Here is a 12476-nt window from a genome sequence, read left to right on the forward strand (position 1 = left end):
ACCAATGGACAGATTCAGCAGCCTTGGGTCTGACACATCCCAAGGCGCTTGGAAGTAAACGCAGCCAGCAGGGCTGTTACTGCAACGCGCCTGGACTGGGTGTGCAGTGTTTTGGCCCTCAAGAGCTCGAGCTCATCTTGACACGTTTCAAACCTAGGATTACATCTGGTGGCCATTAATGCCTGAATTATGGCTCCTGGTCGGGCATTCTTACGCATTTTACTTGGAATAAAAGAGCAGCTTTATTGAGGTTTAGGCCGAACAGTGTGGCAGCTTCATTTGGGGCCACAGATAGGACCAGCCCAGACACCCAGCACAGTTTGAATGTAATCAAAGCCAGGGAGGTTGCACACTCAGAGAATATCCAATATTTTACGCAGGGCTTGTTTAAAAGTACCTGATGCAGAATGAATGAAAAATATGAATTAATGGAAGCTTATGTAAAATTCAGTGCCATTTTTGATTCGCAAAGCATTTTTATAACAGTTTATAAGCTGGATGACTGATCTACAATAAAATACTGTTAGACTCTTTAGGTCCTCAAGGACTCATATGGGCAGATTTACAAGCCCCTTGCGCCACTTTTGCGTCACTTTTAACAAGGGAAAAGTGATGCAAAAGTGGTGCCAGGGGCTTGTACATCTGCCCCATAGTGTATAATGCCATGGAACAGAAACCTCCCAGCTCCGATGATTCTCAGGTTTTTCAACATGCGTTGGAGGATTGCAACAAACATTATTCAACATCAGTGGGTATTGCAATCGACAGACGCCCTTTCTTTAACAGGAAACAGAATAAATCGGAGCCCATCAAAGAATATGTCTCGGCTCTGAATAAACCGGCCCTAATCTGCAGATTTGGCAAATTACTAGACAAACTCATACGGGACCAGACAATTAGCATTGTGAATAATGAACATATTAGAGAGAGGTAATGGATATATGGGAAGCATCTTTGATTGATGTTTTTCTGTGGCAAAGAAGGCTGACATTTCTAATAAGTGTTTAAAGCAGCAGGAGCCAATTCAAGTTTCAGGAAGACAATAAAAAGGCCATCGCTAAGTAAAAAAAAGGAAGTGCTGTAGGCCTGGTAACAAAGACCACCTGCTCTACAGTGCAAATTGTCCTTCAAGAGATCAGAGGTGTGAGGAGTGCGGGATTAAAGGGTGTGTAGGAAAGGGGAATCAAGAAAGAGTGCGTCTAGAGTTAAGGAAGGATCGGACTTAGAGTCCAAATCGGAAATGTCAGGATCACAATCTAGTTATCAAAATAATAAATGTGTGCTGGTATCGGTAGGAAAGTGCCTCTTTTTGCATGGTTAGCCGCACTTTTTGCCTAATGCCTAATGTGATTTCGAACTGTAAGTGCATTATGTTCCGGCTAACCAGGTCCCCAAAGCCAGATCTCTTTCCAAAAATACTGTACCACAATTGGCACAACTTCAGCTACCCCTGTTAGTCCCTAGTAAGTGCTACCCCTGTTACCTAGGGCATGGGGACTGAAGAGGGTCCTGTGGGGCTGCAGCACTGTTTTTACCACCCCAGGGCCCCCTCCCCAAGGCTATACACTCTGCCATTGCAGGCTGTGTGTCTTGGGGCAGAGAAATCCGAAGAATCAAGGTGTCACACGGCCCTGTTGCCATGCCGCCCATGCACTGCATAAGATATAGGTAAGTCACCCCTACTGCAGGCCTTCAGCCCTAAGGCAGGGTGCCCTTTATCCTGTGTGTGGGCAATTCAGCATGAGCAGACAAGCCCCTGCAATGTCCCGTCCGTTGTGAGATGTTGTAAGTGACCAGGGTAGCCATAGAGAGTACATTTGCTGAATACTTGTCAACACGAGTTTCTGAGCTCCATGACGGCTTCACTGATTTCTAAGATGTTTGGTACAAAACATCTCGTCTTAATAAATCCCCTCTGATGCCAGTGTTGGATTTATTAATAAATTCACATAGGATACTTCTTTTAGAGTGTCCCCTGAAACCTAACCAAACACTAGATGGTTCTCTGGCTGGTTTTCCCCAACCTGCCACCACCAGACAATTTTCTGCCCTCATGTGGTGGGAGCTAGCGTTCTCAGAGGACAGAAACAATACCTGCCCTGGGAAGAGATGTTTCATAGCACCTCCCGGACAGGATGGCCTTCCTGGGTGGTTCAAAGGCCAAGCCGCCTTTGAAATCCTACCCAGGAACCCCAGATAGTGGGGGAGCAAAGCCACCGTTCATGCTCCACTTTTGCTGGGAGGAAAGGCAGGATAATTAGTTAGATGAGGAGGAGGGTCCCCCTCAGCCTGCACCACCCCCACGGTGGGGGAGGAGAGATGAGCCCCCTCCCCTGAAATGACACCATCTTGAGATGGTGAAAAAAACTCCAATCAGGGTTAGGGTAGTGCACCTTCCCACAGGAAGCGGTCATTATAGGGTGTAGACACCCTTAAACGCAAGTAGGCCATTGGCTACTACCTGTCTCCCCTTGAGACGTCCCTAAATTCATCATTTAGGTGGCTTCCGAGTTCTTGACCTCAGATTCCACGGACCAAAAGAAGACAATGGATGAAGATGTGCTGCTGAACCAGGGAAACTACAAAAGGACTCGACAACCGTGGTCTGCGGTCCTTACCTCAAACCTGTGCAGCCTTCATGAGCCAGGGGGCCCAGCCAGCCTTTGCAATTGACTGGGACCTCCCTATGGACTAATGGTACTAGCCCCCGGCACAACGCCGTTAAAGACCTCCAAGAGTTTGAGATCGGCACATACCGTGTTGATGCGATTAAACTCGTGAACCAAAAGCTGCGGCAGCCAAGGATTGTTGGTTACCAGTACAGTAACGACCCATTCAACGCATCCACCAGCCAGTACCTGTGTTCGATGGTGGAAACATCCCCGCTCCTGTGAGCCTGTACCAACTTTCTGGTGGTGCGACTGCATGAAAGTAGCACCTTCGGCACGACTGCCACAAACGCCATGGACAGCTGTCACCGCACTGGTAGCTGAACGTCGCCAGTGGAAAAACAATTCTGCACCTCAAGTCCTCTGGCACCTCTCACCCGGGTAACCAAGAATTGCCTGCAGTGCCCGAGCCCTAGGACTTCCGAAACTCTGATTCCCCTAGAGTAGAACTTCTCCTGGACTCTGGGCGACCATTGTCCTTAAAACTCCATGGCAGAGTGGTGCTTCCATCAACCACGACGGTAAATGTGTTGGTGGTTCTTTGCTATCTAAACCTTTGCTTTTCTCCTTCCTGACTGTGATGGTCTCTTCCTGACGGTAGCGACCATTGTTACTTGAAACTCATAAGCATTTGTGTCTTAAACTGCATTTGGATAAAAATCGATATACAAAGAATTTCTTCACTGTTGAATGGACTTCTTGGTTTCTAAAAATATAAATAAAGTTACAACTTTGTTTGTCACCAGTTGTTCTCGGATTTATTCTTGAGTACGTCTCATATATTGGGAGCAATGAACACAATCGTTTAGCATAGAAGGACACTTATCTGGGTCAAGACTCACGGGCCGGCTTTAGCCCAGCACTTAGTTACACAACTTTTGTTAACTCATTCGGCATCAGTGTTCAGGTGTACCCCTTGGGCCCTCGTGAAGCGACTTGACCGTTCCAGCTAGCCACAATAAACAGTCTTGAAAAAGTCATTTAAGATGAAACACGTCAGCTGTCTTCTAATGTGCAAACAATGCAACCACTGCTGGGCCTTTGAACCCTTCAGCAGAAAAATTGGAACTGCTTCATAAGCAGAGCAACAAAAGACTTTTTATAGTGCTCTGGGTTTAATAATGTTTTTGAGCTCTATGAAGGAGTATCCTTTATGGTGTATGTCATACACTAGCTTGGTGACATAGTGTTTCCGGCCCAATGAGCACACTTTACTTTGTACGTTGTTTACATATCTGGTGTCTTTGGATGTGCTGAACATCTTTATACCACTTCATCCATATTTCTCTGTTCATTATTCAAGAACATGGTGGGACAAAATGTTTTCATTATGACATCTTGGTTAGGGGTGAAAACAAGGAACGGGGTGACTGTAGGTTGCGTAAGATACTGAAAATGCTTTGTGAAAATGGGTTAACGGATGAGTTTTCTACGTTCAGGTTTGGGGTGAAGTCATTAGATTGCTTAGGACAAGATGTCAAATAAGACGGGATGAAACCTAACAAAGAGCTCCTAAAGCTGTGAGCGATGCACCAGCACCACAAATAGAGATGAGTTGCGTCATTTCTAGGGCTGGTGGAGTTTTATGCTAAGTTTTTCCAGAATTTGTCGGAAAAAGCGTACAACTTACACCAGCTCTTAAAAAACAAGGTAATGTTCAGTTGGTCAGATACCTTACAGAGATATTTTGAACAGATTTAAGATAATATTAGTAAAGCAAAGAATTTGCATGGTTCTGAGTCAAAACTTAAATGTAATTTGACCACTGTAGCCAGCAATAAGGGTTTTGGGGCAGTGTTGTGTCAGAAAGATTCAGATGGGAAAGAGTGCACTCCAGGATTCGCATTACGAGCCTTATCGCCAGCAGACAAGCAATGCTCATTTATAGAGAAATAAGTCCTTGCTATAATGTGGGATTTAGAGTATTTTAGAAATTTTGTGTGGGGATTTGAAGTTGAAGAACAATGTGACCACAAACCTTTGCTTAAACTTGGAGAGAGGAGTTGGCCTAACGGCTAGGGTGGTTGTTGGACTTGGCCCTTCTGACAGGTTCACCCCTAAACTTTTTGCTTTTAATTCTGTAACGATCTGAATCCTAATGGGATGATGGTATACTCGAGTATGCCGTCATCCCGTTAGGATTCAGATCGTTACTTTGTACAGAACCACACCATGGAATCAAGGACCAGATGTTTTTGCTAATACATACATCCCCTTTGGGTTGCCTGAAACAAGATTCACCTTTTGCGAGTGGAATACATTTCGCTTGGTGACTTCTCCATTCATGGATGAAACTTTGACCAGTTGATTAATTTTGGAACGTTGAAGCACACCATTCATTGGTGACCAACCTCATTTCTTGGGCGTTTTTTCTTACTGAAGTTTAAGTCACCCCACCCTCTGTCCGTCCTGAGGAAGACCTGTAGCTGAGGTGTTGATCCTCCCTCTGCAGCGTTAGGGTCGAAACGTCAACGATCTCCCTCTATCTTTGACGCCTGCACCCCTTCCCCATCCTCACCCTGAAAGACTATGAACAAATCGTATGATTGATATACATGGGGCAGGCGTAATCCTAAGGGAATAGTGCCTTAGCTTCTCTAATCATTGGATTTTTGTTTCATTTACTCTCTCTCTTTCACTTGAGCACATACTTTTACACTTTCTACTACACCTGGCAGAATTCTCCCAGCCCCTTGATTTTTAATAAATATTGTATATATGTATATGAAATAAATTGTGAATTTAATTGCTATACACTCTTGTATGCTGAATTTTTGTGTTTTGGGTATCATCCATAAAACCGGAATTGCATTTGGTTTTCTCTGTTGCCTTTTCTCCTTATTTTTCAGGATTATTTCAGAAGAACTAACTCAGATTCATAATGAGTAGTACACTTAAATGTGCTGAATAAATTGTGCCTCGGACCACTTTTGTTTTCTATACTATCTGATACCCAGGTCCTTTGACCTTGCTGGGGTTATACCCCATTATCTTAATGTACTTTTTAACCCCTGCGGGTGCCACCCCGCGATCTTGCCGAGTCCTTGTTGCCCCCGGCAGGTGCCCGGTGCCCACCCCGCCAGGGACTTTATACTTAATTATTGAGGGTGCCTGCCCCAAGAAACTTCATCGCCGCCGGCCCAGGGGCTTCCGGGTAGAGTGCTGGGCCCGCCTCCTAGACGCGCCGGGATTGGTCCCCGGCTGTCAGGGTTCCCACCACGTCATCCTGGGGCCGCGCAGGGATTGGCCGGACCTCGAGGGCTTCCCCACGCGCACCCAGGAAGCAGCGCGGGGCCCGGAGAAGAAGCAGGAAGCAGCGGGAGCCTACCCCGCGCACTTGCGTGCACCCGGGAAATCCAGGACGACGGGCGGTTTCCTGAGCAGGGCTCCCGTGTGTAGAGAGACCCCTGCATAAAGAGAGGATCACCGCAAGTGGCCCAGGACGCCTGGAGACAGGAGCCCGGTAAGGTGGGGGCTCTGGGTTGTCCATGTGAGTTTTCCCGGGCGGCCCCACGTTGCAGCAGGCCACCCGTTTATTCCTGGACATTCAGAGCCCACAAGAGGCTCCTGGGGCATCTTACTATTTGGAATCCCCCAAGGGGGACTCCAACTATTTCGGGGCATTTTTTTAGAGCCCACGAGGCTCCAACGTTGATTCCCGGGCCCATTGTATTCAGAGCCTGGGAGGCTCCATCACTCCTAGGGGCATTTATTGATTTCGAGTCCCCCGAGAGGGACTTCAACGATAAAGGGGAATTTAGAGTGGTAGAGCGGCCCCAGCTGGCAGCGGGCCGCTCCCCCCAGTGTAGGCAGCATCACTTCTCGAGCCCACGAGGCTCCAAGGGGCATCTGGTTTCTCGTGTGGTTGGGGCACAGCTGTGCCTGATCCCAGGAGACTCCCACGTTGTTCTTGGGTCCTACTGTTCCAGAAAGCCCAGAGGAGACCCCCCCCCAGCTGCCCAGCACTTAGCGGGCAGCTGCTTCGTTAAGGCTTGCCCCTCTTGTGCAATCTTCTCTACTGCCTGCACAGCCTGCACTAACATTTTGGACACAGGGCGTTTCAGCCTCTGAGAGGCCAGTTGGCCTGGGGGCAGTTTCATGTGTTGGGCCCTTGCGTGGGGTACATGTTTTTGCCCCATGTGATCTTTGCGCAATTTGTGATTGCCTGCCTATACCTCTGAATGTGTTTTCATGCTTAGGAGGTTGTTTTCCCTAGTATAGGTTATGCTAGTGAGTTCATGGTTCCCTGCGTGATATTTGCCTAAGGTGTTTAGGATTGCGTAGGTGGTACTTACCCGTTTACCAGTGGTTACTGGTTGTGTTCTACCCTTGTTATTTGGTGCTACAAGTGCACTATGTTCTAAGTGCTATTCCTACAAAGTGTTATTTCTACAAAGTGCTAGATCTAAAAGTGCTTATTCCTGACAGTGGTCCATGGGGCCCCATCCGGTGTATATATCCCCTGTATATTCTGCCTGTGCCTATGGCACATTGTAAAGTGTGTGTTTATTATATAATGTGTTTGGTATAATAAAAAGGCTATTTTTATATATAACCTTGTGTGGAGTTTCCTTTGTGGTGGGCCTTGGGTGTTGCTACTGGGTGCACGCGCAAACGCTTTACACATCGCCTCTGAGATAAGCCTGACTGCTCGTGCCAAGCTACCAAGAAGGTGAGCAGGGGTTATCTTGATGGGTGACTTCCTTACCCTGATGTAGAATGGTGGTTTCTGCCTGGCTTTGGCGCAAGCCTTAGCCAACCGGAAATCCCCATTTCTAACAGCAGCAATCTGGGTAACTGAGTTCGAGTCTTGGCAATGATGCTGAACATCCTGTGATTCTGGGCAAATCACTTAATCTCCCCGTGCCTAACAAAAATGAATGTGTGTCCTCATGTAACGTAACTGGTGCTATGTAAAGTGCTCTGATACCAGATTCGGGTCAAGATTGTGCTATATAAAACTCTGCAAAAAAAAAGTGTTATCTTCAGGAGGATTATTTAATGCCACACCCAAGTTCACAAGGATTTTGATATGATTATTGGGTTATAGGTACTACGTACAATAGATCCTGGAAGTCATAAATAAGGTAGAATTTACCACTAGAAGAAGTTTCACTGGCATTTGGGAAGAAGTGAGTGTAGGCTGGGTGATGGAAGGGATAAAACTGTTTCTGGGGAAGAGTGGTGGGGCGCGTATAGAAGGGATATCACCCCGGAGGGCTTCAAGAACTTTGTGCTAGAAGGGGGCATGGAAAGAAGATGTTGGATGGCAGTTGCAGGAATTTCTGGGAGGTGCGTGGTGAGTTAAGAGTAATGAAAGATAACATCATGGGAGGAACGTAAGTTGTTCCGCCCAAGGATTTAAGAGATTCTATCATCAATTTGTGCCATGATGGGCTACTTAGGAATTGTAAAAAGCAAGAGGAGGTTCAAAGAGATTTGTGGGTGGCCTGGCATAGATGCAGAGATTGAAAAACACAGTTTGATAATGTGATTTGTTTGTAGATGGAGATAAAGCACAGGTATTGTTGATGCATCAAATGAAAGCTGTGCCATGTCCTGAAATGTCATGGGAACCTTTGGGAGTAGACGTCACGGGGCCAATTGAACCAGAAACGGGTGAGTCACGCTTCGCCATGGTAGCTGTAGACTCCTTCCCTAAATGGCCAGAAGCTGAATTTGTAAATTGTGTTGATGCAGAGAATGTGCTACCATTATTGGACGATATTTTTCAAAGAGAGGGTTTACCCCCAAAATTCATTCCTGATAATGGTTCACAGTTTAGAAGAGAGATCGTGGAAAGTTTCCTTCGCCGCAGTGGGATTGAACATAGGTTTATGTCAGTGTATCATCCCAGTGACAATGGTGAAGTAGAAAGATTCAACTGTGTAGGGAAAGGAGCAATGCAATTGGAAAGAATTAAACCTTTTGATTGGATGGTAGGCATTATGAAAACAGTGTGGATGTTTCGCGCCTCACCATCTGTCACAGGGTACAGCCCTTTCCAATTATGAGGGGCAGAGAGCCTTTTATGAAGGATAACCAAGGATGGATGGCTGAACTCCAGATAACGTCAGTGGTCACCAGAAGTGCTGAAAGAAAACATGGAGAAGGCAGAGGACATATACAAAGCGTATGCGGGTAGGAAAAGAGGAGCTAAGATTGTGTGCTAAGGAAAGGGGAGACGGTGCGCGTTAAGTTGCCCAAGAGAGTCACGAAAGGTGAAAGTAAATTGGAAATCCTCAAAGTGTTCAATAATTCAGCAAGCCTGAGTGAAGGACGAGTGTGGAACATGAATCGGTGTGTGAGAGGCAAAGAGCGCAGGAGGGGAGGGAGTTTGTAGGCTGAGGGAGTTGGTGGATGGGGTCACCGGCGCAGGGATTATCGTGATCTGGAACGCGGAGGGTGCGAGGGGTGACGTAGGAATCAAGACTTGTTCTGAGTGAAGAGAGTGATTTTGAAAGACACAGAAGTTGGAATGCAATCTAGTACTAGGTCTGGGCGGGAAGTTAAACGTCCACCATGTTTACTTGATTTTGCTGTTTGAATGAGAGCACGTACTCATGTCTCCTCTTCTGTCTGATTACATTTATTAGTTTCATTTTATTGTACCATTTTTATGTTGCCATGTATGTTACATTTTCAGCGTTGTAGTTATTTTTGTAAATTTTTCTATTGATCGAAAAGCCAGGTCTTGAGAAGTTTCCTGAAGGCCAGCAGGTCCTGAGTCTGTCGTAGGCTGGTAGGGAGAGCGTTCCAGGTCTTGGCGGCGAGATAGGAGAAGGATCTGCAGCCGGCGGTGGCTTTACAGATACGAGGAATTGTGGCGAGGGCGAGGTTGACTGAGCGGAGGCTTCGGGTTGGGGTGTAGAAGCTGAGTCGGTTGTTGAGGTATGTGGGTCTGGTGTTGTGTAGTGCTTTGTGTGCGTGGATGGGGAATTTGAAGGTGATCCTCTTGTTGACAGGGAGCCAGTGCAGGCCTCTTAGGTGGGGTGTGATGTGGCTGCATCAGGGGATGTCGAGGATCAGTCGTGCTGAGGCGTTCTGGTTTTTTTGTACTCATCTCAGGAGCTTGGTTGTTGTTCCTGAGTAGAGGGCGTTCCCGTAGTCGAGTCTGCTGGTGATGAGGGCCTGGGTAATGGTTTTTCTCTTGTCGGGGGGATCCATTTGAAGATCCTACAGAGCATTCGGAGGGTGTTGAAGCAGGACGCGGAGACAGCGTTGACTTGCCTGGTCATGGAGAGGGTGGAGTCCAGGATCACCCCCAGGTTGCGTCAGTGGTCTATGGGTTCCGTGGCTATGCCTAGCGATGTGGGCCACCAGGAGTTGTCCCAACCAGATGGGGTGGGTCCGAGGATGAGGACCTCCGTCTTGCTGAATTCAGCTTCAGTCTGCTGCCCTTCACCCAGTCAGCAACGGTCTTCATTCCTCTGTGGAGGTTGGCTTTGGCGGTGTGGGGGTCTTCGGTGAGGGATATGATCAGCTGGGTGTCGTCGGCGTAGGAAATGATGTTGAGGTTATGTTGTCGTGCGACGTGGGCGAGCGGTCCCATGTAGATATTGAACAGCGTCAGGCTGAGGGAGGATCCGTGTGAGACGCCGCAGAAGATCTCGGTGTTTTTTGAGCGGAAGGGTGGTCCAGGCCAGGGCCTTTCTTCCAGCGTCATGCAGGCGTGCTGATAGGGTTCGGTGGCAGACTGTATCAAAGGCTGCTGATAGGTCCAGGAGGATGAGGGCGGCTGTTTCTTTTTTGTCCATCAGGATCCTGATGTCGTCAGTGGCGGCGATGAGGGCAGTCTCGGTGCTGTGGTTGCGGCGGAATCCGGATTGGGAAGGGTCCAGGATGTTGTTGTCTTTGAGGTAGCGGGTTAGCTGTTTGTTGACAATCTTCTCTATCACTTTTGCCGGGAACGGGAGCAGGGAGATGGGCCGGAAGTTCTTGAGGTCCTTGGGGTCCGCCTTGGGCTTCTTCAGAAGGGCGTTGATCTCGGCGTGCTTCCAGCTTTCTGGGAAGGTTGTTGTCTCAAAGGAACTGTTGATTGTTTTCCGGAGGTGGGGTGCGATGGTTGTGCTGGCCTTGTTGAAGACGTGGTGAGGGCAGGGGTCCAATGGGGATCCGGAGTGGATGGAGTTCATGGTTTTGATGGTGTCTTCGTCGCTGACATGGGGCCAGGCGGTCAGGCGTCTGGTGCGGGTGGTGATCGCAGGGGTGGTGGACTCGGTAGTGGGTGCGGGAGTGTCGGAGTTGAAGCTGTCGTGGATGTTGGCAATCTTGCGGTGAAAGAAGGTGGCCAGGGAGTCGCACGGGTCTTGCAAAAGTGGGATCTCGTTGGTGTTGGAGCTGGGGTTGGAGAGTTCTTTCACGATGCTGAAGAGCTCTTTGGTGTTGTGTGGGTTGTTGTCTAGGCGGTCTTTGAAGGCGGTCCTCTTGGCGGTTCTGATGAGTTGGTGGTGTCTGCGGGTGGCACTTTTGTGGGCTGTGTGGCTGTCTGGTGTTCGGTCGTGGAGCCATTTCTTCTCCAACTTCCGACAGGTGCGCTTGGAGATCCGGAGGTCTTCGCTGAACCAGGTGGCTTTCTTGCTGGTGTGGTTGTGGAGGTCTTGAGAGGGGCAAGGGTGTCGGCGCAGTCGTTGATCCACTGTTTGAGGTTGGTCGCGGCGGTGTCTGGGTCGGTGGGGTGGGCAGGTGGTCTCAGGGCGAGGGTGGTAGTCAGTTGGTCCGTGGTGACCTTGCCCCAGCAACGGCGTCGTAGCTGTTGGGTGCGGTGGTGTGTGGCGGGTTTCCTGAAGGTGAAGTGGACGCATCTGTGGTCGGTCCAGTGGGGTTCGGTGGTGTGGTTGAAAGAGACGTGGGGGCTTGTGGAGAAGATGGGGTCCAGCGTGTGTCCAGCGGCATGGGTGTGTGTCATCACGAGCTGTTTGAGTCCGAGGTTGGCGAGGTTGTCGATCAGGGCGGTGGAGTTGGCGTTGTTGTTGTTCTCGAGGTGGAAGTTCAGGTCCCTGAGGAGGATGTAGTCCGTGGAGGCGAGGTCGTGGGTGCTGACAAGGTCGGCGATGGTGTCGCAGAACTGTGGTCTCCCTTACTAACCTGTAAAGAAAAATACAATGATCAATTATGCAGAAGGAGTGTACATAGTATCTTTCCTGGTCATGAAGCTGAAACAACAACAGAATACGTAAGGATCCTATATAAGATTCTTAGCACATATCCTTACTGATAGAGAAACCCAAATACCTTTCATGCCGAAAGAAACCTCTTTATCCATACACACTCCTGCATATAAGAAAAGAAAACAGCAGGCAACGATTAAAACAACTGTATGTAGGAATAACACCTTTTCGTTGACCTCAGCCACAAAGAGCATGAAGCTTCACTTGAAATTCAATTTGTTCATAACCATGTGATCTGTCTCACTGATTAAAAAAGAGAAATCCTTTATCTACTTTCTCCTCCACAAAACCTCTATTACTTTGATACCATTTCTTAAGACATTGTGCACCATGCCAATTTAGAGGTAAACATTTTCTTCACCCACAATTCAGAAATAATAATCAAGCTTATTTCAAATTATCAGTGATGGCTAAAAGTCAATACCATAACCTGCGACCACGATTCTCTCCCTCACATGAACTTCACATACCAGCCGGTTTTGTAAAGCCCGCCAATGAAGGGAAAGAAGGCACCTAGAAGAATCCAATGTACATATCCTTTATGTTCCTTTAACAAGAACACTGATGCGTCTAGATGCCTGGTATTAACTTCACTGTCCCCCGACGCAGTCTCGAAATTTCCAAAAGAAAGACTAGA

The sequence above is a fragment of the Lissotriton vulgaris genome, chromosome 11 (genome assembly GCF_964263255.1).
Source record: "Lissotriton vulgaris chromosome 11, aLisVul1.2, whole genome shotgun sequence".
NCBI lineage: Eukaryota > Metazoa > Chordata > Amphibia > Caudata > Salamandridae > Lissotriton > Lissotriton vulgaris.